This window comes from Mytilus californianus, unplaced genomic scaffold (assembly GCF_021869535.1).
Source record: "Mytilus californianus isolate M0D057914Y unplaced genomic scaffold, xbMytCali1.0.p SCAF_3, whole genome shotgun sequence".
NCBI classification, from domain to species: Eukaryota; Metazoa; Mollusca; class Bivalvia; order Mytilida; family Mytilidae; genus Mytilus; species Mytilus californianus.
This window is the reverse complement of record NW_026262679.1, coordinates 57,282,498-57,308,617: the sequence shown is the minus strand read 5'-3', so window position 1 is coordinate 57,308,617 and position 26,120 is coordinate 57,282,498. Positions and strand designations below refer to the sequence as shown.

General features: G+C 30.0%; 1 long non-coding RNA gene across 2 annotated transcripts; it reads left to right on the top strand.

The window, feature by feature from the left end:
- The first annotated feature begins 20,540 nt into the window (after positions 1 to 20,540).
- LOC127733058 (uncharacterized) lies at positions 20,541 to 24,983 on the top strand. 2 transcript variants are annotated; one of them, XR_007996689.1, is made up of 4 exons: positions 20,541 to 20,665; positions 21,560 to 21,632; positions 23,136 to 23,199; positions 24,429 to 24,983. It is a non-coding gene; the product is annotated as an uncharacterized LOC127733058 (long non-coding RNA). The 2 variants fall into 2 exon arrangements; XR_007996688.1 differs by lacking the exon at positions 20,541 to 20,665 and having other exon boundaries at positions 20,971 to 21,632.
- Positions 24,984 to 26,120: the final 1,137 nt, after the last annotated feature.

The following is a 26,120-nucleotide window of genomic DNA, read 5'->3' as shown; positions in this document are numbered from 1 at the left end:
TATTTACAAATATTTGCCATGTATTATATAATTTATAGTCATCTACATCTACATCCATATGAACAGCAATAGGTCACGGAACAATAACCTTAATCTTACTTAATGATATTTACATGCAAAGAAATGTTTTATGGTTTAAGTTTTACAGGATAATATTAATATTTGGTTGGATATGTTGTTATTCTTGTTGAGATAAATATATTAGAAATTGATTGAGATATGACATTGATTAAAGGAGAATTTTTTGTACTATAGAAAACATAAACAATCCGGGTTACACTAATATCAATCCTTTAAATAAACTTATTCTAAAAGGTTACCTATTCAACAGTGTAAATAAATCTTTGAATATTGTTTTTATTGGTGTAAATATTGATTTTGTCATCAATGAATTAAAGCCATACTAAATATTACACATATGTACTTTCACGGTTCTACAATCTCTCAATACCTATAGTTTGGCATTGCACAAGGTCATGTTTTTCTCTGACTATCATTGACGTCTTTACCCTTAAGGTTCCACTAAAGTCAAAATATAGGACACTTCATAAACATCTAAACTTTGCCTGTATTTTTCAACCTATAATGAGTAAAGTCCTAAACTATGAGAACATATGTTCATTTAAGCATACTTAACATATACACACTGTGTAAATTGTAAATAAACTTGAAATTGTTATGTTGTGGCCAAACCGGTTCTTGGGGTGAACACTAAATTTTCAAAAAAATCTGGAGGCCTGCGAGACGACTTAATTTGTTTAAAATTAGTATGGACAAATAGTGTTATATCTAATGCAGGGCAAGCTCATGTTGATTTTTCAGAAAATGTATTGATTTTCGAGTTTCAGTTAATTTCATGTATCTAGGTGAACAAATATCGAAGGCACAATACAGAAATTGGACAAATATGCCATTATAACATATGTATGTGACAAATCAACATGAGCTTGCCCTGCATTACATATAACAGTATTCGTCCATAACAATTTTAAGCAAATTAAGTCGTCTCGCAGGCCTTCAGATTTTTTTGAAAATTTAGTGTTCACCCCAAGAACCGGTTTGGCCACAGCATAACAATTTCAAGTTTATTTACAATTTACACAGTGTGTATATGTTAAGTATGTTTAAATGAACATATGTTCTCATAGTTTAGGACTTTACTCATTATAGGTTGAAAAATACAGGCAAAGTTTAGATGTTTATGAAGTGTCCTATATTTTGACTTTAGTGGAACCTTAATCCATTGGATGTTGGATGTGAACTGATTGATATTTTAGCCTTAGATACATAATTTTAATGCCCCATTTATGGGCATAATGTTTTTCGGTCTGTGGGTCTGTTCGTTCGTCCGTTCATTAGTTTGTTCGTTTGTTTGTCTGTCGGTTCGTTCATCTGTTGGTTCGTTCGTCTGTCAGTTCTTTCATTCGTCTGTCTGTTTGTGTCTGTCTGTTTGTTCGTTTGGCTGTTCGTTCGTCAGTCTGTCCTGCTTCAGGTTAAAGTTTTTAGGTTCAAGTTTTTGGTCAAGGTAGTTTTTGATGAAGTTGAACTTGAAACTTAAGTACACATGTTCCCTATGATATGTTTTTTATTAGTTGTTATTGACTTTGAACTAGCTGTCAGGAACTGCGAAACTCTCAGATCTGTACTTTGTGCCTTTTTGCTTTTGGGATGTATAAGTACCTGTTTTTGTTAGATGTATTTCTATTTGTTACTGTAATAATCCATCTGATGGGTAAAGCCTTTTTCAACTGATTTTTATAGTTTGATGTTGTACTGTTACACCTCTGTCCCAGGTTAGGGAGAGTGTTGAACACTTACAAACATGCATGTTTAACCCCGACACATTTCATTCTTTATGTGCCTGTCACAAGTCAGGAGCCTGAAAGTTCAGTGGTTGTCCTTGGTTCATTTTTGTCATATTTGTTTTTATGTAAACTGTTTATAAATTAGGCTGTTAGTTTCTCAATTGAATTGTTTCATATTTTTAGTGTCTTAGGGCCTTTTAAACCTGACCATATGATTTAGGTTTATTTCATTGTTGAAGGCCGTACAGTTGCCAGTATAATGACTTACATCTACTTCATTTGAACTTTGGTGGACAGTTGTCTCATCATACCACATCTCCTTATTTTTATATGAATGTCTTAGATTGAATAAACATTTTATAAAGAACTATAAATAAAATAAAGTTTTAAGTTTCCATCCTTTCAAATATTTTATACTTATCTGATATTTTAGAGGAACCGAACAACTGAACAGAGCAGAACAGTATTCAATGACCTTGAAGAGCAAGCAATGTGTACAGTGAAACAGCTATCTTTGTAGTTACCAAAGGGTATGGTAAGAACCTCATCTATAATTATATGTGGTGAGTATTTTTTTGTTGGTTAAAAAATTATGCAATAGGGTACTATAATTTTTTTTCTTGGAGTCTATTTACCTATTAGGTACTTGGGACAGGACAATTTATTTTTAGCACTCCCCCTTTTTTCCAGAATCTCTTATATTTTTGTTTTCTATTAATTTCAATTATTTTTGCGTTTTTCTGTTGTATGAACATAAATATACTAAAAATAACTTGTAGTTGCTATTTTCTATCAATTTCAAGTTTACTATCCACAGCGGTCACTGATATATATTATATAGAGGGAAGGTATCTCACCTCGTACCTCATCACCTATTTTCCTACTTGAATTCGTTGAGAAATCCCTAGTCTAATTCATAAAATATTAAAATTTCCTTCAGGTCAGTGGGCATGACTCTTTTCTGTTATCATTCCTCATATATTTTCATGTATATTGTTGTATATATATGTAGGACTCTAAAGTGCAATGGGGACGCTAAAGTGCGATGGTCACGCTAAAGTGCGATGGTATACGCTAAAGTGCGATGCCTCCATACGCTAAAGTCCGATGGTCCGCGAAAGTATAGTCGTAAGAAACGTAGTTTGATTATGACGTTAACAGTCGTTTAAACAAACTAAAAATGAACACGGCGGAAGATAAATTAAGTTAAACCAAATATCAATGACTTATTAATAATTAATTTAAACCTAACTGTGCTTTGTCGGCTGAAGCAAATGTGTGTTGTTTTTTACGGGTGCTGGAAGAATGACTTGTGTCCTGCAGTTGACCATTTTACTATATAGATACAAAATAGTATACGCTTAGGTATCCTGTATCCTGCTTCTATTGGAAGCGAACGGATACATTTGATTTGTTTTATACGTTGCTGTTTACTTTGCGATCCCCGTTAAGATATTGTCGATTTTATTGAAAAGTAACATCGGTAAAATAAAGGTACATGTTTTCAAGCGTAAATTATAAACTGTCGGCTAAAACATAGTTTGTACATTGTAGGAAAATGAAACATGTATGTGTACTCGCTACGAAAAAGGAGAATGCTAGCTCGGCGAATTTCGCCTTTCGCTCGCATTTAGATTAAAGCTTGTACAAATAAATGTTACTGATATTCCGACAATGATCGAATTTTGTATTTGTAATTTACAAAGACGACTGTAAGGGGAGGTGTTCAGGTTATTGATAGACTGTGTGAACGGCAAGCTACACCAATTATCCAAGAATTTAACATGTTTAATACGCCCGAATTATTAAAAGATCATTTACAGGAAATATAGTATTTTGTGCAGGCATGGGGTAATGCAAATTTGTAATTGTAATGCATGGTAATGCATTACATTTTCCCAAGTAATTGCATGTAATGTGTAATGCAGCAATTTGTGCATTACATGTAATTGTAATATAATGCATTACTTTAGCAAAAAGTTGTGTAATTTCATGCATTACATGGCATTACATGTCATTACTTTTTTCACATACTACACCTTTAACATATTGTTAGAGTTTCAACTAAACCAAATTTAAGATTTCTTGATTAACTAAGAATATGTTAATCATTAGAATATATTCTTTATTTCATCTTATTTCATACATTTTCCTGCATAAAAAGATTGATATTTGAAAAGCATAGCTGTATTGTTGTCATAAGATCAAAGAATATCTTTGTTTTGCTTAAATAAAAGATAATTAAACTTTGTTATAAAACACTAATTAGTTTGTTTAACAATCAATATTTTCACCATTTAGACAATTGTTCATTAATTAAGGTCTATGTTTATTTTATAATTAGGGAAGTAATTTACAGTAATTAAATATTTCGTTTAAAATTAAGAAAAAAACAACAAAAAATATATTTATAAAAGTAAAGTCAACATTAAGTTAAAATAATTAAAAATTGTAAAAGTCAAATTAAATAGACTTTTTACATGTATACTTATATTCAATTCATGGAACAGCTACTGCATGTGCTAGAATCTTTTGTGACTTCTAGTTGTTTTTCAAAATGTTTAATTTGTCTATTCACTAATAAAATTTTTAAATGTAATGTGTAATTCAAGGCATTACTTTGCAAAAGTAATTGTAATATAATGCATTACTTTGATAAATGCATGTAATTGTAATTGTAATATAATGCATGGTTTGGTCAAAGTAATTGTAATATAATGCATTACATTGCAATGTAATTCGCCCCATGCCTGATTTTGTGACATCTAAATTGCCTTTTTAGCAATTATTACGTGGTCGGTCTTCTAAATTTAGAAACAATCACTTAAACCTACCGGTAAATTATAAATTAAAGCCTGTCACATATGTTATACCTGAGCATACTAGCTTTTGAAAAAAGACTATTTTTTAACATCCATGTACTTTACCGTTTTAAGCCCTCGAACGTTACCCTATTGGTCCATCGCACTTTATCTTGATATACCACCGTACTTTAGCAAACAAACAACCATCGCACTTTAGCGTGATTCACCATCGTACTTTAGCGTAGACCATCGCACTTTAGCGTGACCATCGCACTTTAGAGTACCATCGCACTTTAGAGTCCTACAAATATTTATTTTTAATATAGGTTTCTTCAAAGAATTGATGGTAAGGTAGCTACGGAACTGTAGGTCTTAGGTCTTTATAATATATCATAAGGACCTAGTTAAGAGCTATGGTTCCGCACCTAATAGTAAGATTGGTTGATTTATTTCATTTTATATATTTTCATGTATATGGTTGTATATAAATTTATTTTTTAAATAGGTTTCTTCAAAGAAATGATGGTAAGGTAGCAGTGGAACTGTAGCTCTTAGGTCTTTATAATATATCATAAGGACCTATTTAAGAGCTATGGATCCGCACCTAATAGTAAGATTAGTTGATTTATTTCATTTTATATATTTTCATGTATATTGTTGTATATATATTTATTTTTTATATAGGTTTCTTCAAAGAATTGATGGTAAGGTAGCTGCGGAACCGTAGCTCTTAGGTCTTTATAATATATCATAAGGACCTAATTAAGAGCTACTGTTCCACACCTAATAGTAAGATTGGTTGATTTATTTCATTTTATATATTTTCATGTATATTGTTGTATATATATTTATTTTTTATATAGGTTTCTTCAAAGAATTGATGGTAAGGTAGCTGCGGAACCGTAGCTCTTAGGTCTTTATAATATATCATAAGGACCTAATTAAGAGCTATGGTTCCGCACCTAATAGTAAGATTGGTTGATTTATTTCATTTAATATATTTTCATGTATATGGTTGTATATATATTTATTTTTTATATAGGTTTCTTTAAAGAATTGATGGTAAGGTAGCTGCGGAACCGTAGCTCTTAGGTCTTAATAATATATCATAAGGACCTAATTAAGAGCTATGGTTCCACACCTAATAGTAAGATTAGTTGATTTATTTCATTTTATATATTCTCATGTATATATGGTTGTATATAAATATATTTTTTATATAGGTTTCTTCAAAGAATTGATGGTAAGGTAGCTGCGGAACCATAGCTCTTAGGTCTTTATAATATATCATAAGGACCTAATTAAGAGCTATGGTTCCGCACCTAATAGTAAGATTGGTTGATTTATTTCATTTTATATATTTTCATGTGTATATGGTTGTATATAAACTTATTTTTTAAATAGGTTTCTTCAAAGAATTGATGGTAAGGTAACTGCGAAACCTTAGCTCTTAGGTCTTTATAATATATCATAAGGACTTAGTTAAGAGCTATGGTTCCGCACCTAATAGTAAGATTGGTTGATTTATTTCATTTTATATATTTTCATGGATATTGTTGTATATATATTTATTTTTAATATAGGTTTTTTTCAAAGAATTGATGGTAAGGTAGCTGCGGAACTGTAGCTCTTAGGTCTTTATAATATATCATAAGGACCTAATTAAGAGCTATGGATCCGCACCTAATACTTAGATTGGTTGATTTACTTCATTTTATATATTTTCATGTGGATATGGTTTTATATATATTTATTTTTTATATAGGTTTCTTCAAAGAATTGATGGTAAGGTAGCTGCGGAACCGTAGCTCTTAGGTCTTTATAATATATCATAAGGACCTAATTAAGAGCTATGGTTCCGCACCTAATAGTAAGATTGGTTGATTTATTTCATTTTATATATTTTCATGTGTATATGGTTGTATATATAATTATTTTTTAAATAGGTTTCTTCAAAGAATTGATGGTAAGGTAGCTGCAGAACTGTAGCTCTTAGGTCTTTATAATATATCATAAGGATCTAATTAAGAGCTATGGTTCCACACCTAATAGTAAGATTAGTTGATTTATTTCATTTTATATATTCTCATGTATATATGGTTGTATATAAATTTATTTTTTATATAGGTTTCTTCAAAGAATTGATGGTAAGGTAGCTGCAGAACCGTAGCTCTTAGGTCTTTATGATATATCATAAGGACCTAATTAAGAGCTATGGTTCGGCACCTAATAGTAAGATTAGTTGATTTATTTCATTTTATATATTTCATGCATATTGTTGTATATATGTTTATTTTTTATATAGGTTTCTTCAAAGAATTGATGGTAAGGTAACTGCGGAACCGTAGCTCTTAGGTCTTTTATAATATATCATAAGGACCTAATTAAGAGCTATGGTTCCGCACCTAATAGTAAGATTGGTTGATTTATTTCATTTTATATATTTTCATGTATATTGTTGTATATATATTTATTTTATATAGGTTTCTTCAAAGAATTGATGGTAAGGTAACTGCGGAACCATAGCTCTTAGGTCTTTATAGTATATCATAAGGACCTAATTAAGAGCTATGGTTCCGCACCTAATAGTAAGATTGGTTGATTTATTTCATTTTATATATTTTCATGTATATTGTTGCATATATATTTATTTTTTATATAGGTTTCTTCAAAGAATTGATGGTAAGGTAGCTGCAGAACCGTAGCTCTCAGGTCTTTATAATATATCATAAGGACCTAATTGAGAGATATGGTTCCGCACCTAATAGTAAGATTAGTTGATTTATTTCATTTTATATATTCTCATGTATATATGCTTGTATATAAATTTATTTTTTATATAGGTTTTTTCAAAGAATTGATGGTAAGGTAGCTGCGGAACCGTAGCTCTTAGGTCTTTATAATATATCATAAGGACCTAATTAAGAGCTATGGTTCCGCACCTAATAGTAAGATTGGTTGATTTATTTCATTTGATATATTTTCATGTGTATATGGTTGTATATATATTTATTTTTTAAATAGGTTTCTTCAAAGAATTGATGGTAAGGTAACTGCGGAACCGTAGCTCTTAGGTCTTTATAATATATCATAAGGACCTAATTAAGAGCTATGGTTCCGCACCTAATAGTAAGATTGGTTGATTTATTTCATTTTATATATTTTCATGTGTATATGGTTGTATATATAATTATTTTTTAAATAGGTTTCTTCAAAGAATTGATGGTAAGGTAACTGCGGAACCGTAGCTCTTTGGTCTTTATAATATATCATAAGGACCTAATTAAGAGCTATGGTTCCGCACCTAATAGTAAGATTGGTTGATTTATTTCATTTTATATATTTTCATATGTATATGGTTGTATATATATTTATTTTTTAAATAGGTTTCTTCAAAGAATTGATGGTAAGGTAGCTGTGGAACAGTAGCTCTTAAGTCTTTATAATATATCATAAGGACCTAATTAAGAGCTATGGTTCCGCACCTAATAGTAAGATTGGTTGATTTATTTCATTTTATATATTTTCATGTGTATATGGTTGTATATATAATTATTTTTTAAATAGGTTTCTTCAAAGAATTGATGGTAAGGTAACTGTGGAACCGTAGCTCTTAGGTCTTTATAGTATATCATAAGGACCTAATTAAGAGCTATGGTTCCGCACCTAATAGTAAGATTGGTTGATTTATTTCATTTTATATATTTTCATGTATATTGTTGTATATATATTTATTTTTTATATAAGTTTCTTCAAAGAATTGATGGTAAGGTAACTGCGGAACCTTAGCTCTTAGGTCTTTATAGTATATCATAAGGACCTAATTAAGAGCTATGGTTCCGCACCTAATAGTAAGATTAGTTGATTTATTTCATTTTATATATTTTCATGTATGTTGTTGTATATATATTTATTTTTTATATAGGTTTCTTCAAAGAATTGATGGTAAGGTAGCTGTGGAACCGTAGCTCTTAGGTCTTTATAGTATATCATAAGGACCTAATTAAGAGCTATGGTTCCGCACCTAATAGTAAGATTGGTTGATTTATTTCATTTTATATATTTTCATGTATATTGTTGTATATATATTTATTTTTTATATAGGTTTCTTCAAAGAATTGATGGTAAGGTAGCTGCAGAACCGTAGCTCTTAGGTCTTTATAATATATCATAAGGACCTAATTAAGAGATATGGTTCCGCACCTAATAGTAAGATTAGTTGATTTATTTCATTTTATATATTCTCATGTATATATGGTTGTATATAAATTTATTTTTTATATAGATTTCTTCAAAGAATTGATGGTAAGGTAGCTGCGGAACCGTAGCTCTTAGGTCTTTATAATATATCATAAGGACCTAATTAAGAGCTATGGTTCCGCACCTACTAGTAAGATTGGTTGATTTATTTCATTTTATATATTTTCATGTGTATATGGTTGTATATATATTTATTTTTTAAATAGGTTTCTTCAAAGAATTGATGGTAAGGTAACTGCGGAACCGTAGCTCTTAGGTCTTTATAATATATCATAAGGACGTAATTAAGAGCTATGGTTCCGCACCTAATAGTAAGATTGGTTGATTTATTTCATTTTATATATTTTCATGTGTATATGGTTGTATATATAATTATTTTTTAAATAGGTTTCTTCAAAGAATTGATGGTAAGGTAACTGCGGAACCGTAGCTCTTAGGTCTTTATAATATATCATAAGGACCTAATTAAGAGCTATGGTTCCGCACCTAATAGTAAGATTGGTTGATTTATTTCATTTTATATATTTTCATATGTATATGGTTGTATATATATTTATTTTTTAAATTGGTTTCTTCAAAGAATTGATGGTAAGGTAACTTCGGAACCGTAGCTCTTAGGTCTTTATAATATATCATAAGGACGTAATTAAGAGCTATGGTTCCGCACCTAATAGTAAGATTGGTCGACTTATATCATTTTATATATTCTCATGTATATGTTGTATATATATTTATTTTTTATATAGGTTTCTTCAAAGAATTGATGGTAAGGTAGCTGCGGAACCGTAGCTCTTAGGTCTTTATAATATATCATAAGGACCTAATTAAGAGCTATGGTTCCGCACCTAATAGTAAGATTGGTTGATTTATTTCATTTTATATATTTTCATGTGTATATGGTTAAAATTGAGAATGGAAATGGGGAATGTGTCAAAGAGACAACAACCCGACCACAGAACAGACAACAGCAGAAGGCCACCAACAGGTCTTCAATGCAGCGAGAAATTCCCGCACCCGGAGGCGTCCTTCAGCTGGCCCCTAAACAAATATATATACTAGTTCAGTGATAATGAACGACATACTAAACTCCAAATTGTACACAAGAAACTAAAATTAAAAATAATACAAGACTAACAAAGGCTAGAGGCTCCTGACTTGGGACAGGCGCAAAAATGCGGCGGGGTTAAACATGTTTATGAGATCTCAACCCTCCCCCTATACCTCTAGCCAATGTAGAAAAGTAAACGCATAACAATACGCACATTAAAATTCAGTTCAAGAGAAGTCCGAGTCTGATGTCAGAAGATGTAACCAAAGAAAATAAACAAAATGACAACAATACATAAATAACAACAGACTACTAGCAGTTAACTGACATGCCAGCTCCAGACTTCAATTAAACTGATTGAAAGATTATGTCTTCATCATATGAATATCAGGCACAATCCTTCCCGTTAGGGGTTTAGTATCATACCATCATAACATATATGAGAAGAACATAACCCGTGTCATGCCAACAACTGGTTTTTAAATAAATGTGTTTAGTGCAGATGCAAATTATATGGTAATAAATATATATTTGTTTTTTGAATAGGTTTCTCCAAAGAATTGATGGTAAGGTAACTGCGGAACCTTTATAATATATCATTAGGACCTAATTAAGAGCTACAGTTCCGAACCTAATTGTAAGATTGGTTGATTTATTTCATTTTATATATTTTCATGTATATATGGTTGTATATATTTTAATTTTTTATATAGGTTTCTTCAAAGAAATTGATGGTAAGGTAGCTGCAGAACCGTAGCTCTTAGGTCTTTATAATATATCATAAGCACTAATTAAGAGCTATGGTTCTGCACCTAATAGTAAGATTAGTTGATTTATTTCATTTTATATATTCTCATGTATATATGGTTGTACATAAATTTATTATTTATATAGGTTTCTTCAAAGAATTGATGGTAAGGTAGCTGCGGAACCGTAGCTCTTAGGTCTTTATAATATATCATAAGGACCTAATTAAGAGCTATGGTTCTGCACCTAATAGTAAGATTAGTTGATTTATTTCATTTTATATATTCTCATGTATATATGGTTGTACATAAATTTATTTTTTATATAGGTTTCTTCAAAGAATTGATGGTAAGGTAGCTGCGGAATCGTAGCTCTTAGGTCTTTATAATATATCATAAGGACCTAATTAAGAGCTATGGTTCCGCACCTAATAGTAAGATTAGTTGATTTATTTCATTTTATATATTCTCATGTATATATGGTTGTATATAAATTTATTTTTTATATAGGTTTCTTCAAAGAATTGATGGTAAGGTAGCTGCGGAACCGTAGCTCTTAGGTCTTTATAATATATCATAAGGACCTAATTAAGAGCTATGGTTCCGCACCTAATAGTAAGATTGGTTGATTTATTTCATTTTATATATTTTCATGTGTATATAGTTGTATATATATTTATTTTTTATATAGGTTTCTTCAAAGAATTGATGGTAAGGTAGCTGCAGAACCGTAGCTCTTAGGTCTTTATAATATATCATAAGGACCTAATTAAGAGCTATGGTACGGCACCTAATAGTGAGATTAGTTGATTTATTTCATTTTATATATTCTCATGTATATATGGTTGTATATAAATTTATTTTTTATATAGGTTTCTTCAAAGAATTGATGGTAAGGTAGCTGCGGAACCGTAGCTCTTAAGTCTTTTTAATATATCATAAGGACCTAATTAAGAGCTATGGTTCCGCACTAATAGTAAGATTAGTTGATTTATTTCATTTTATATATTTTCATGCATATTGTTGTATATATGTTTATTTTTTATATAGGTTTCTTCAAAGAATTGATGGTAAGGTAACTGCGGAACCGTAGCTCTTAGGTCTTTTTAATATATCATAAGGACCTATTAAGAGCTATGGTTCCGCACCTAATAGTAAGATTGGTTGATTTATTTCATTTTATATATTTTCATGTATATAGTTGTATATATATTTATTTTTTATATAGGTTTCTTCAAAGAATTGATGGTAAGGTAACTGCGTAACCGTAGCTCTTAGGTCTTTATAGTATATCATAAGGACCTAATTAATAGCTATGGTTCCGCACCTAATAGTAAGATTGGTTGATTTATTTCATTTTATATATTTTCATGTATATTGTTGTATATATATTTATTTTTTATATAGGTTTCTTCAAAGAATTGATGGTAAGGTAGCTGCGGAACCGTAGCTCTTAGGTCTTTATAATATATCATATGGACCTAATTAAGGGCTATGGTTCCGCACCTAATAGTAAGATTGGTTGATTTATTTCATTTTATATATTTTCATATGTATATGGTTGTATATATATATTTATTTTTTAAATAGGTTTCTTCAAAGAATTGATGGTAAGGTAACTGCAGAACGGTAGCTCTTAGGTCTTTATAATATATCATAAGGACCTAATTAAGAGCTATGGTTCCGCACCTAATAGTAAGATTGGTTGATTTATTTCATTTTATATATTTTCATGTATATTGTTGTATATATATTTATTTTTTATATAGGTTTCTTCAAAGAATTGATGGTAAGGTAGCTCTGGAATCGTAGCTCTTAGGTCTTTATAATATATCATAAGGACCTAATTAAGAGCTATGGTTCCGCACCTAATAGTAAGATTGGTTGATTTATTTCATTTTATATATTTTCATGTGTATATGGTTGTATATATATTTATTTTTTATATAGGTTTCTTCAAAGAATTGATGGTAAGGTAGCTGCGGAACCGTAGCTCTTAGGTCTTTATAATATATCATAAGGACCTAATTAAGAGCTATTGTTCCGCACCTAATAGTAAGATTAGTTGATTTATTTCATTTTATATATTCTTATGTATATATGGTTGTATATAAATTTATTTTTTATATAGGTTTCTTCAAAGAATTGATGGTAAGGTAGCTGCGGAACCGTAGCTCTTAGGTCTTTATAATATATCATAAGGACGTAATTAAGAGCTATGGTTCCGCACCTAATAGTAAGATTGGTTGATTTATTTCATTTTATATATTTTCATGTGTATATAGTTGTATATATTTATTTTTTATATAGGTTTCTTCAAAGAATTGATGGTAAGGTAGCTGCAGAACCGTAGCTCTTAGGTCTTTATAATATATCATAAGGACCTAATTAAGAGCTATGGTTCAGCACCTAATAGTGAGATTAGTTGATTTATTTCATTTTATATATTCTCATGTATATATGGTTGTATATAAATTTATTTTTTATATAGGTTTCTTCAAAGAATTGATGGTAAGGTAGCTGCGGAACCGTAGCTCTTAAGTCTTTTTAATATATCATAAGGACCTAATTAAGAGCTATGGTTCCGCACCTAATAGTAAGATTAGTTGATTTATTTCATTTTATATATTTACATGCATATTGTTGTATATATGTTTATTTTTTATATAGGTTTCTTCAAAGAATTGATGGTAAGGTAGCTGCGGAACCGTAGCTCTTAGGTCTTTATAATATATCATAAGGACCTATTAAGAGCTTTGGTTCCGCACCTAATAGTAAGATTGGTTGATTTATTTCATTTTATATATTTTCATGTATATTGTTGTATATATATTTATTTTTTATATAGGTTTCTTCAAAGAATTGATGGTAAGGTAACTGCGTAACCGTAGCTCTTAGGTCTTTATAGTATATCATAAGGACCTAATTAAGAGCTATGGTTCCGCACCTAATAGTAAGATTGGTTGATTTATTTCATTTTATATATTTTCATGTATATTGTTGTATATATATTTATTTTTTATATAGGTTTCTTCAAAGAATTGATGGTAAGGTAGCTGCGGAACTGTAGCTCTTAGGTCTTTATAATATATCATATGGACCTAATTAAGGGCTATGGTTCCGCACCTAATAGTAAGATTGGTTGATTTATTTCATTTTATATATTTTCATATGTATATGGTTGTATATATATATTTATTTTTTAAATAGGTTTCTTCAAAGAATTAATGGTAAGGTAGCTCTGGAATCGTAGCTCTTAGGTCTTTATAATATATCATAAGGACCTAATTAAGAGCTATGGTTCGGCACCTAATAGTAAGATTGGTTGATTTATTTCATTTTATATATTTTCATGTATATATGGTTGTATATAAATTTATTTTTTATATAGGTTTCTTCAAAGAATTGATGGTAAGGTAGCTGCGGAACCGTAGCTCTTAGGTCTTTATAATATATCATAAGGACCTAATTAAGAGCTATGGTTCCGCACCTAATAGTAAGATTGGTTGATTTATTTCATATTATATATTTTCATGTATATTGTTGTATATATATTTATTTTTTATATAGGTTTCTTCAAAGAATTGATGGTAAGGTAGCTGCGGAACCGTAGCTCTTAGGTCTTTATAATATATCATAAGGACCTAATTAAGAGCTACGGTTCCGCACCTAATAGTTAGATTGGTTGATTTTTTTCATTTTATATATTTTCATGGATATTGTTGTATATATATTTATTTTTTATATAGGTTTCTCCAAAGAATTGATGGTAAGGTAGCTGCGGAATCGTAGCTCTTAGGTCTTTATAATATATCATAAGGACCTAATTAAGAGCTATGGTTCCGCACCTAATAGTAAGATTGGTTGATTTATTTCATTTTATATATTTTCATGTGTATATGGTTGTATATATATTTATTTTTTATATAGGTTTCTTCAAAGAATTGATGGTAAGGTTACTGCGGAACGGTAGCTCTTAGGTCTTTATAATATATCTTAAGGACCTAATTAAAAGCTATGGTTCCGCACCTAATAGTAAGATTGGTCGATTTATTTCATTTTATATATTTTCATGTATATTGTTGTATATATATTTATTTTTTAAATAGGTTTCTTCAAAGAATTGATGATAAGGTAGCTGCGGAACTGTAGCTCTTAGGTCTTTATAATATATCATAAGGACCTAATTAAGAGCTACGGTTCCGCACCTAATAGTAAGATTGGTTGATTTTTTTCATTTTATATATGTTCATGGATATTGTTGTATATATATTTATTTTTATATAGGTTTCTTCAAAGAATTGATAGTAAGGTAGCTGCGGAACTGTAGCTCTTAGGTCTTTATAATATATCATAAGGACCTAATTAAGAGCTACGGTTCCGCACCTTATAGTAAGATTGGTTGATTTATTTCATTTTATATATTTTCATGTATATTGTTGTACATATATTTATTTTTTATATAGGTTTCTTCAAAGAATTGATGGTAAGGTAACTGCAGAACCATAGCGCTTAGGTCTTTATAACATATCATAAGGACCTAATTAAGAGCTATGGATCTGCACCTAATAGTAAGATTGGTTAATTTATTTCATTTTATATATTTTCATGTGTATATGGTTGTATATAAATTTATTTTTTAAATAGGTTTCTTCAAAGAATTGATGGTAAGGTAACTGCGGAACCATAGCTCTTAGGTCTCTATAATATATCATAAGGACCTAATTAAGAGCTATGGTTCCGCACCTAATAGTAAGATTGCTTGATTTATTTCATTTTATATATTCTCATGTATATATGGTTGTATATAAATTTATTTTTTATATAGGTTTCTTCAAAGAATTGATGGTAAGGTAACTGCGGAACGGTAGCTCTTAGGTCTTTATAATATATCTTAAGGACCTAATTAAGAGCTATGGTTCCGCACCTGATAGTAAGATTGGTCGATTTATTTCATTTTATATATTTTCATGTATATTGTTGTATATATATTTATTTTTTATATAGGTTTCTTCAAAGAATTGATGGTAAGGTAGCTGCGGAACCGTAGCTCTTAGGTCTTTATAATATATCTTAAGGACCTAATTAAGAGCTATGGTTCCGCACCTAATAGTAAGATTGGTTGATTTATTTCATTTTATATATTTTCATGTGTATATTGTTGTATATATATTTATTTTTTAAATAGGTTTCTTCAAAGAATTGATGGTAAGGTAACTGCGGAACCGTAGCTCTTAGGTCTTTATAATATATCATAAGGACGTAATTAAGAGCTATGGTTCCGCACCTAATAGTAAGATTGGTCCATTTATATCATTTTATATATTCTCATGTATATTGTTGTATATATATTTATTTTTTATATAGGTTTCTTCAAAGAATTGATGGTAAGGTAGCTGCAGAACCGTAGCTCTTAAGTCTTTATAACATATCATAAGGACCTAATTAAGAGCTGGTCCGAGTACATAGTTATCGTCCTTTGATTTTCGTTGTCCACGAATATAGTCCTTAGTGTGGACAGTGTGTTACTTGCCAATCTTTTTTATACCCCTTCCAAATTTATTTCTCCATGTTTTTTGCCTCAAATAGCAAGTAAGGGGGTGAAATGACACTGTAAAATATTTGGGTCATGAATTTTAAAGTAAAGTAGTGATTTGGTTCAGCTGAAAAAGGTTAAAAATTAGCACTTCGGAAGCTGTCAAAAGATTTCAAGACCCCCTTAACATAAAATTGTCCATATTTTGAGTTAGAGCCGATGAAGTTTTCTATAATTTTGATATGATTTGTCCCAAAAGTAGTACAACACACTGTAAAAATATTATTGAGAAAGCGCAGTTGGGATTTTTTTTTATTTTCATTTATTGTCTTAAAGAAATGCACTACGAAATAACTGTGTACTCGGACCTAAGAGGTCAAATCACGAAATATAGAATCTGTACTTTGGCAACTTCCCTGAATGATTTGATGGTGTCAATTTGTCAAATAGCATAAAACTAAAGGATTTAAACTTTTATTTGATAGAATTTCTGCAAAAATGACCAATTTTGGCATTATATGGTCAAAATAAGCATTTCATAGCTTTTTCAATTTTGATGCATAAGTGGCATTCTGACTTTCTATCTGACAGGTTTTCATGTGTCAATATTTGTGTTTCTATGCTTTACTCCAGTTGTGTTACTCATTTGTGAACTCTGAATCTACAGAAAAGAAGATTATCTCAGACAATATGTGCAAAATTTGTTGTATAAATGACCCTCGTCTAACACCCTGTTTGGATCAAGTTAAATGTGAGGAGCTTGGTACATAAAAGTTGAAGTCCATAATAAATACCTCACTAAATTTGTATAAAAAGAACTTAACAATGTCTGTTGTACCTGTTTCATTTCACATAATATCTTTTCATTTCTTCTGTAGGATAGCATGTGGTTCAAATATAAGCCTGTTGAGACTAAAATTGCATGCAAGTTTTTCACTAAAAAGTGAAAAAATCTTTGTATCAGACCATACTGTCTGCACAAAAAGTTGAATGCAAGAGTCTTTTTGTGCTCAGATTTATTGTATCATGTCACTTGAGTATAGAAATGATAGAAAAGACACAAATTTTTATTTCCTATAGCTTCAATATGCATTTTTAAATGTAAATATGTGCTACGGCCTAAATTGACCCTAAATTATTTTCAGTCTTACTTGGCCTAAGACCCTTTTAAACTAATATGATATGTTATTTGTAAGTTTTCTTTCTATTTAAAGTACATTAAATACAAATGTAAGGATTATATATAACCAAAAAGCTTCACAAATTTAAAATTGCTGGAAAATATTACATCTTCATGTAATGCCCCCCTTCATTGGAAAACTTCCATTTTTAGGCACAGGCTCATATAGATTTGACTTTTGAATAATTATGCTAAGTCTGATTTTTCAAATGAGTACTCTATTGCTTTTAATACATGATATATTATATATTAAGGCATTTAAAAGTATTTTTTGCAAAATTTGAATTTTAAAAGCCCCAAATGTTGATAGTTGAAATTTTTCAATTTTAACGTCTAAATTTAACACGCAAAGTTGAATATAGAATTAATCATATTGTCTATAATATATATCCTATTGCCATAAAACTTTGTAAGCAGTCTTATAATTTATTAAGCTTTGGTCATACCAAGTTTTATTAAGATTGGTCAACGTTTTCTATCCTATTAGGTCCGAGTACACAGTTATCGTCCTTTGATTTTCGTTGTCCACGAATATAGTCCTTAGTGTGGACAGTGTGTTACTTGCCAATCTTTTTTATACCCCTTCCAAATTTATTTCTCCATGTTTTATGCCTCAAATAGCAAGTAAGGGGGTGAAATGACCTTAAAAAAAATTTGGGTCATGAATTTTAAAGTAAAGTAGTGATTTGGTCCAGCTGAAAAAGGTTAAAAATTAGCACTTCGGAAGCTGTCAAAAGATTTCAAGACCCCCTAAACATAAAATTGTCCATATTTTGAGTTAGAGCCGATGAAGTTTTCTATAATTTTGATATGATTTGTCCCAAAAGTAGTACAACACACTGTAAAAATATTATTGAGAAAGCGCAGGTGGGATTTTTTTAATTTTCATTTATTGTCTAAAAGAAATGCACTACGAAATAACTGTGTACTCGGACCAGCTATGGTTCTGCACCTAATAGTAATATTGGTTGATTTAGTTCATTTTATATATTTTCATGGATATTGTTGTATATATATTTATTTTTTATATAGGTTTCTTCAAAGAATTGATGGTAAGGTAGCTGAGGAACCGTAGGTCTTTATAATATATCATAAGGACCTAATTAAGAGCTATGGTTCCGCACCTAATAGTAAGATTGGTTGATTTATTTCATTTTATATATTTTCATGTATATTGTTGTTTATATATTTATTTTTTATATAGGTTTCTTCAAAGAATTGATGGTAAGATAGCTCTGGAATCGTAGCACTTAGGTCTTTATAATATATCATAAGGACCTAATTAAGAGCTATGGTTCCGCACCTAATAGTAAGATTGGTTGATTTATTTCATTTTATATATTTTCATGTGTATATGGTTGCATATATATTTATTTTTTATATAGGTTTCTTCAAAGAATTGATGGTAAGGTAGCTGTGGAACCGTAGCTCTTAATTCTTTATAATATATCATAAGGACCTAATTAAGAGCTATGGTTCTGCACCTAATAGTAAGATTAGTTGATTTATTTGATTTTATATATTTTCATATATATTGTTGTATATATATTTATTTTTTATATAGGTTTCTTCAAAGAATTGATGGTACGGTAGCTGCAGAACCGTAGCTCTTAGGTCTTTATAATATATCATAAGGACCTAATTAAGAGCTACAGTTCCGCACCTAATAGTAAGATTGGTTGATTTTTTTCATTTTATATATTTTCATGGATATTGTTGTATATATATTTATTTTTTATATAGGTTTCTCCAAAGAATTGATGGTAAGGTTGCTGCGGAATCGTAGCTCTTAGGTCTTTATAACATATCATAAGGACCTAATTAAGAGCTATGGTTCCGCACCTAATAGTAAGATTAGTTGATTTATTTCATTTTATATATTCTCATGTATATATGGTTTATATAAATTTATTTTTTATATAGGTTTCTTCAAAGAATTGATGGTAAGGTAGCTGCGGAACCGAAGCTCTTAGGTCTTTATAATATATCATAAGGACCTAATTAAGAGCTATGGTTCCGCACCTAATAGTAAGATTGGTTGATTTATTTCATTTTATATTTTTTCATGTGTATATGGTTGTAAATATATTTATTTTTTGAATAGGTTTCTTCAAAGAATTGATGGTAAGGTAACTGCTGAACCGTTGCTCTAAGGTCTTTATAATATATCTGAAGGACCTAATTAAGAGCTATGGTTCCGCACCTAATAGTAAGATTGGTCGATTTATTTCATTTCATATATTTTCATGTATATTGTTGTATATATATTTATTTTTTATATAGGTTTCTTCAAAGAACTGATGGTAAGGTAGCTGCGGAACTGTAGCTCTTAGGTCTTTATAATATATCATAAGGACCTAATTAAGAGCTACGGTTCCGCACCTAAGAGTAATATTGGTTGATTATTTTCATTTTATATATTTTCATGGATATTGTTGTATATATATTTATTTTTTATATAGGTTTCTCCAAAGAATTGATGGTAAGGTAGCTGTGGAACCGTAGCTCTTAAGTCTTTATAATATATCATAAGAACCTAATTAAGAGCTATGGTTCTGCACCTTATAGTAAGATAGGTTGATTTATTTCATTTTATATATTTTCATGTGTATTTGGTTGTATATATATTTATTTTTTATATAGGGTTCTTCAAAGAATTGATGGTAAGGTAACTGCGGAACCGTAGCTCTTAGGTCTTTATAATATATCATAAGGACCTAATTAAAAGCTTTGGTTCCGCACTTAATAGTAAGATTGGTTGATTTATTTCATTTTATATATTTTCATGTATATTGTTGTATATATATTTATTTTTTATATAGGTTTCTTCAAAGAATTGATGGTAAGGTAGCTGCGGAACTGTAGCCCTTAAGTCTCTATGATATTTTTTGACTATTTGAGGACCATCTATGTTCAATAAAATAAATTTGTAATAAAATCTATGTTCCGCAAAATAAATTTGACCGCTGTTTTATATAACACGGTAGTTTCTCACTTTCCATTTTGGTCAGATTCTTTTAATCATATGCATTTGCTTTGCAAATGAATGTTTTTCATTGGATAATTTAACAGTTTTTCCTATTTTATTATATTTTATGATAAATTGGAGTTCAAACTTGTGTATCGTTACTTTTGTTGACTAGTATATTTATATATCATTTCAGAGTTCACTCACAGATGTTTAATTTGTAATTTTGGATTTTTGCAGATTCAGCTTAGAGAGGATGTTTCAGTTGTCGACCTTGAATATGGCTAACAGACCTGGAAGAGTGGCATATAGATTTCCGTAACTCTATACTCTATATATTTTATTTTTATCACAGATGAAGCTAAGTCTACTGTAAGCTTTTAAGAGAGCCTGCTTTGATAGAAGTGACAACAATTTTTCAAACATCACTAATCTTTATTATTTATTTCCATTACAGAGTTCTTACAGAGATATATAGGTTACAATACTATATTTATTATTTCTGATGGTCTTTATATGTCCTATGTGTGTAATTGTTTGTCTTAAAGAAATAAAAATAGGGTATTGACTATTGATTTAAATGGGATAAGAAATCAACTTAAATACCTTTATAAAGAATCAACACCATTTTAAGAAAGTTCTGCAAATACTAATGGTATGATATTATACACCATTACATGTACATTGGCCAGTTGAATTCTTATCAGGATAATTAAAACAAAAATAATTAAAAGATAACTGTATTAGACATTATAAATGTTTTTCTCACAGTAGCCATGTGAAGGGTTAGAACATATTTTCCAAGTTAGAAAACTGAAAACTAAAAATTGTGAAAACATCTACCAGACCGAGAATTATTTTACCAGTTTAATATTTAAAGATACAATTTGTACCAAGTATATTAACAAGATTTTCTAAAAAAATAGCAAGAGTAAATCCTGAGATTGGAATAGAGCTTCCAAGATTTGTTAATTCAATGGGAGATAACTCTGTAAAATATTCAGATTTTAATGCAGTTGATATTCAAATCATTATTCTTTGACTTCCTTTTAGTTTTCCATCTTTATATATTAATTTTACAAATTTAGGTGTTGATGTTATACTATTGTGAACATGAAGTAAGAAATCAAAACAATATTTAGTAAATGTTTATGTTGACAGAAATGGATTTATAAAATATATAATAATGTATCCATTTTAATTCCTTTTTAGGTAACCTTTCTGTGACATGATTTTCATGGTGTTGGATTATAAAACTTTGGGGTCTAATACATCTAAAAGGAAGGTAAGTACCAGAATGTTATTCCAGTTTTGAAGAGAAAAAAAAACCAAATGTATTATAAAATTTCTTTGGAAAATTCTCTCTAGGCTTTTAGGAGTTGGTAAGAAGTCTACTCTTTCGTTTATCAGCTACCATTATATAAGTAAATCTTAGGATCTGATGTAATTATATAAAAGTTTGCTGGGTTGCTGGATAGCTGTCTAATCCACATGTTCTCAACATCTATTACACATTTATAGACTACCAGTATTTATATTAAATATATATGTAGGACTCTAAAGTGCGATGGGGACGCTAAAGTACGATGGTCACGCTAAAGTGCGATGGTCTGCGCTAAAGTGCGATGCCTCCATACGCTAAAGTCCGATGGTCCGCGAAAGTATAGACATAAGAAACGTAGTTGGATTGTGACGTTAACATTCGTTTATAAATACAAATCAAAATGAATATGCCGTAATATAAATTAAGAATACTTGATTGACAATTTTAAAACCAAATGTCCATGCTTAATTTCAGATCTAACCGTGCTTTGTCGGCTGAAGCAAATGTGTTTTTTGGGGGTGCTGGAAGAAGGACTTGCAGTCGACCATTTTACTATATAGATACAAAATAGTATACGCATAGGTATCCTGTATCCTGCTACTATTGGAAGCGAACGGATACATTTAAATCATTAAATAAAGGTACATGTTTTTAGGTGTAAATTATAATTTGTCGGCTAAAACATAAGTTTGTACAGTGTAGGAAAATATAACATGTATTAGTATTCGTTACAAAAAAGGAGAAAGCTTGGCGAATATAGCATTTTTCTTGCATTTAAATTAATGCTTCAAGCCTTGTATACAAATAAGTGTTACTTATTCCGACAATGAACGCATTTTGTATTTGTAATTTACAATGTCAGACGACTGTAAAAGGGGGGATGTTAAGATTGGGTATTGATAGACTGTGTGAGCGACAAGCTACACCAATTATCCAAATATTTGCTACGCTCAAATTGTTAACAATTCATTTAACAGGAAATACAGTATTTTGTCACACCTAAATTACCTTTTTAGCAATTATTACGTGGTCGGTCTTCTAAGTTTAGAAACAATCACTTAAGCCTACCGGTAAATTATAAAGCCTTTCACATATGTTATAGTCCAGTCAATATGGCTAAAATAATCGCCCAACCTCAAACTATAATTGCCTTAGCATACTAACTTTTGCAAAATTACTATTTTTATTTTTAAATCCATGTATTTTAACGTTTTAGTCCCTCGAACCTTACCCTATTGGTCCATTGCACTTTAGCGTGATATACATGTACCATCGTACGGTTTAGCAAATAAACAACCATCGCACTTTAGCGTGAGACACCATCGTACTTTAGCGTAGACAATCGCACTTTAGCGTGGCCATCGCACTTTAGAGTACCATCGCACTTTAGAGTCCTACATATATAAGTATACCAACAATGATCAATTTAAACAATTTTTGATAATGAAGCATTTTATATTTCAGGTTAACATCACAGCTTGTCCGTAAGGATTGAGGTTGGGAATGGCCATTGGAGCTGACTTTTATGGTAAGAATCAGTACATAGATTTATGAACTATTCAACTTGGAGCATGTCACTAGATTTTTCATGTTATAAGTGTATGTATAATTTGGAAGGGGGTATCAAGATACAAATAAGGGAAGTCAAAGATTTGAATTTTGGATATCTTCTCTCTGTTTTTTTTTTTTTATCTAAATTAATCCCACTATATAGAAATTAAGGTAGATAGGGTGTCTTCCTCCATCTTGGATTTTGAAATACCAGAAGACAATCGGTCTAGATCTTTAATAAAAGGTGCAAATTTTGAGAGTAGTAGGTAATTCATGTGTAAGAATTTTCATTTCAATATAGAAAATAACATATTTTATCATATTTATGGTTGTATATTACAAAAAAACAGAATACTTTTGTTTGATTCTATTTTTTCCAACTTTGCCACATAAGGGGAGGCAACTCAAATGTAAGGGCAGATAATTCAGATAAAGTTACTTTTACAATAGAATGTGTTAGGAATTTACCAATTTTATTATGTAGCAAGAAAATGGGTCCCGTGACCCTATTTTTTCTTTTTCTTATCTGAAAGCATACTATTAGAGCTATCTTCTCATATTTTATCTCAAAATTCTATGGTGTAGTTTTTGTTTTATGGCAGAAAATTGGGTTTTCCATGCATAATCTATACAAAATCTGTCAATTTTGCACAACCTGTAGCGTGAAAATAAGCCCTGTGACCCATTCTTTTTATTATTATTTTTTAAAAAGCATGATATAAACTACATTTTGGCAAATTATTAAAAAATTCTATGGATTATAATTTAGACACCCCATCTACCTTAAGAAATATAGTATGATTGCCAATGAGACATTTATCAACTAGAAACCACATGACAAGGATGTTTGCAACTATAGAATGCCATTTTATGGTCTTCAACAATGAGCAAAACCTATTCTGTATTGTAAGCTATATAAGGCCCCAACATGACAAAATGTGAAAGAATTCAGATGAGAAAACCAATGACTTGATATAGGATAAAACTATAAACAAAACAAAAAATATGATAGACAACAAACAACGACTTGTTTTTCATCTTTTTTTGCCAACAAAGACTGGTAGTCTAAAAGTTATGTCCACGAGTCACTTTAAAGCTAGGTAAAGAAATGTTATATGCATCATAATTGTAATGCCCAGTTAATTATTCTTTTGCATTAAATATAGTTTTGACAGATATGTTTAAGAATGAATATTTCTTTTTCAGGTAACTTTAACTGTGGCTGCATGAAAATGATTGGGTGACTGTACCAGTAAAGAATGTAATTCAGACAATTTTTGTGTATGTTTGAGAAAATGTTTATAATTTTTTACAAAAAAAAAAAAATAGTGTAAAGATTCTCCATTTTCAACAAGATTGTAAGTTATAGATAACTTATTTTGAATTTTAAAATCTCTCTTTTTACCATTAAAACCAAAGGATATATTCAGGTAGCTCTACTCATGTCCATTCTTGACAATTTTTTTGTCATGCATATTGATACTGAACTGGTTTTTGGTATGTATAGTTTAGTTTTGTGTTCATAGTTCAGATTGTATTCATTATTTTTTTTCCCCTGTGGCTAGATTTAATTGGTACTTTGAAAATGAATTGAAATGGACCAATTTTATTTGAAGACCTACTCTTTTAGATATATTAATAATGGTCCGTGTCTAGTCAAAACACTTCCAGAAGTTAAGAATGGAGAATCTAAAAAAAAAAGAAAAAAATGAGAAATGTATATTTTGGCTTTCACCGTTGTTAAATATATATCTTTTCCGACTTTTTTCGTTTTTTTATGCCCCTGCCATAGGGAAAGGAGGCATTAAGTGTTACCCTTGGCGTCCTTCTGTCCTTTTGTTGTTCCTTTTGTCCCATTTTTGTTTCCGCACTAACTTTTAAGAGTAATGCCCCTTTAACAGTTGGAAAGTTGCAAATTTGGACAGCGAGTCACTTACTTTTCTAGATTTATGCTCCTTTTTACAATTTTTAAAATTGCAAAGCTTGAGCAAGGGCATCGTGTCCTCAGACACATTCTTCTTTTATTTTTTAGCTGAGTTTGATATAATTTATATTTTTATCAATTGTTTTATTCTGAATAATTATACATTTTTTTATACTGTCTAAAGTATACTTCCTGAGACAGTCTTCAGAGCATTAGGTTTTGGACTCAGGTTTCCAACATTTTCCCACTACAAATTCAGTTTTTAAAGAAGTTTGATCAAGTTCACTTGCTTTAGTTGGTTGTCATTGTTGTTCCTGGCAGGGAGATTGATGATGATAGAGATTTTGTCATTATTTGGTATTTAATTTAAAATACAGCATAGAAGCATTTCATCAATTATAATTTTTATGATTATCTTTTATGTATATATGCTTACAATTTGTATACATGGATATTGTTTTAAAAATCATTAAAATCTGGTGTCCAGATGAGCTGTCTGGGTTATCAGCAACATGAATATTGTGTTAGTTTTGTTTAAGCCTAAATATTTAAGGGATAGAAGTTATAGTAATATTATATGAATAGTCTCGTTAATGAAATTTATTTGAGAATGTCATGGACCATAACAGTATAGGTCAAGTTAGATTTTGATTTTTATACCCCAGGCAACAAAGTTGCGGAGGGTATAATGTTTTTGACCCATCCGTCTGTCTGTCTGTCCGTCCGTCTGTCAGTCCTGTTCTTGTCATCGCAACTCCTCTGAAACCACACAACAGAATTTCATGAAACTTTGTAGATAATAAGGACATACTATGTAGATGTGCATATCGACAGGAAAATATGATTCAATTTTTTTTCTAGGAGTTATGCCCCTTTGAACTTATTGGCCTCAATATACTTCTGCAACAGTTTGTCATCGTAACTCCTCTGAAACCACACAACAGAATTTCATGAAACTTTGTAGATAATAAGGA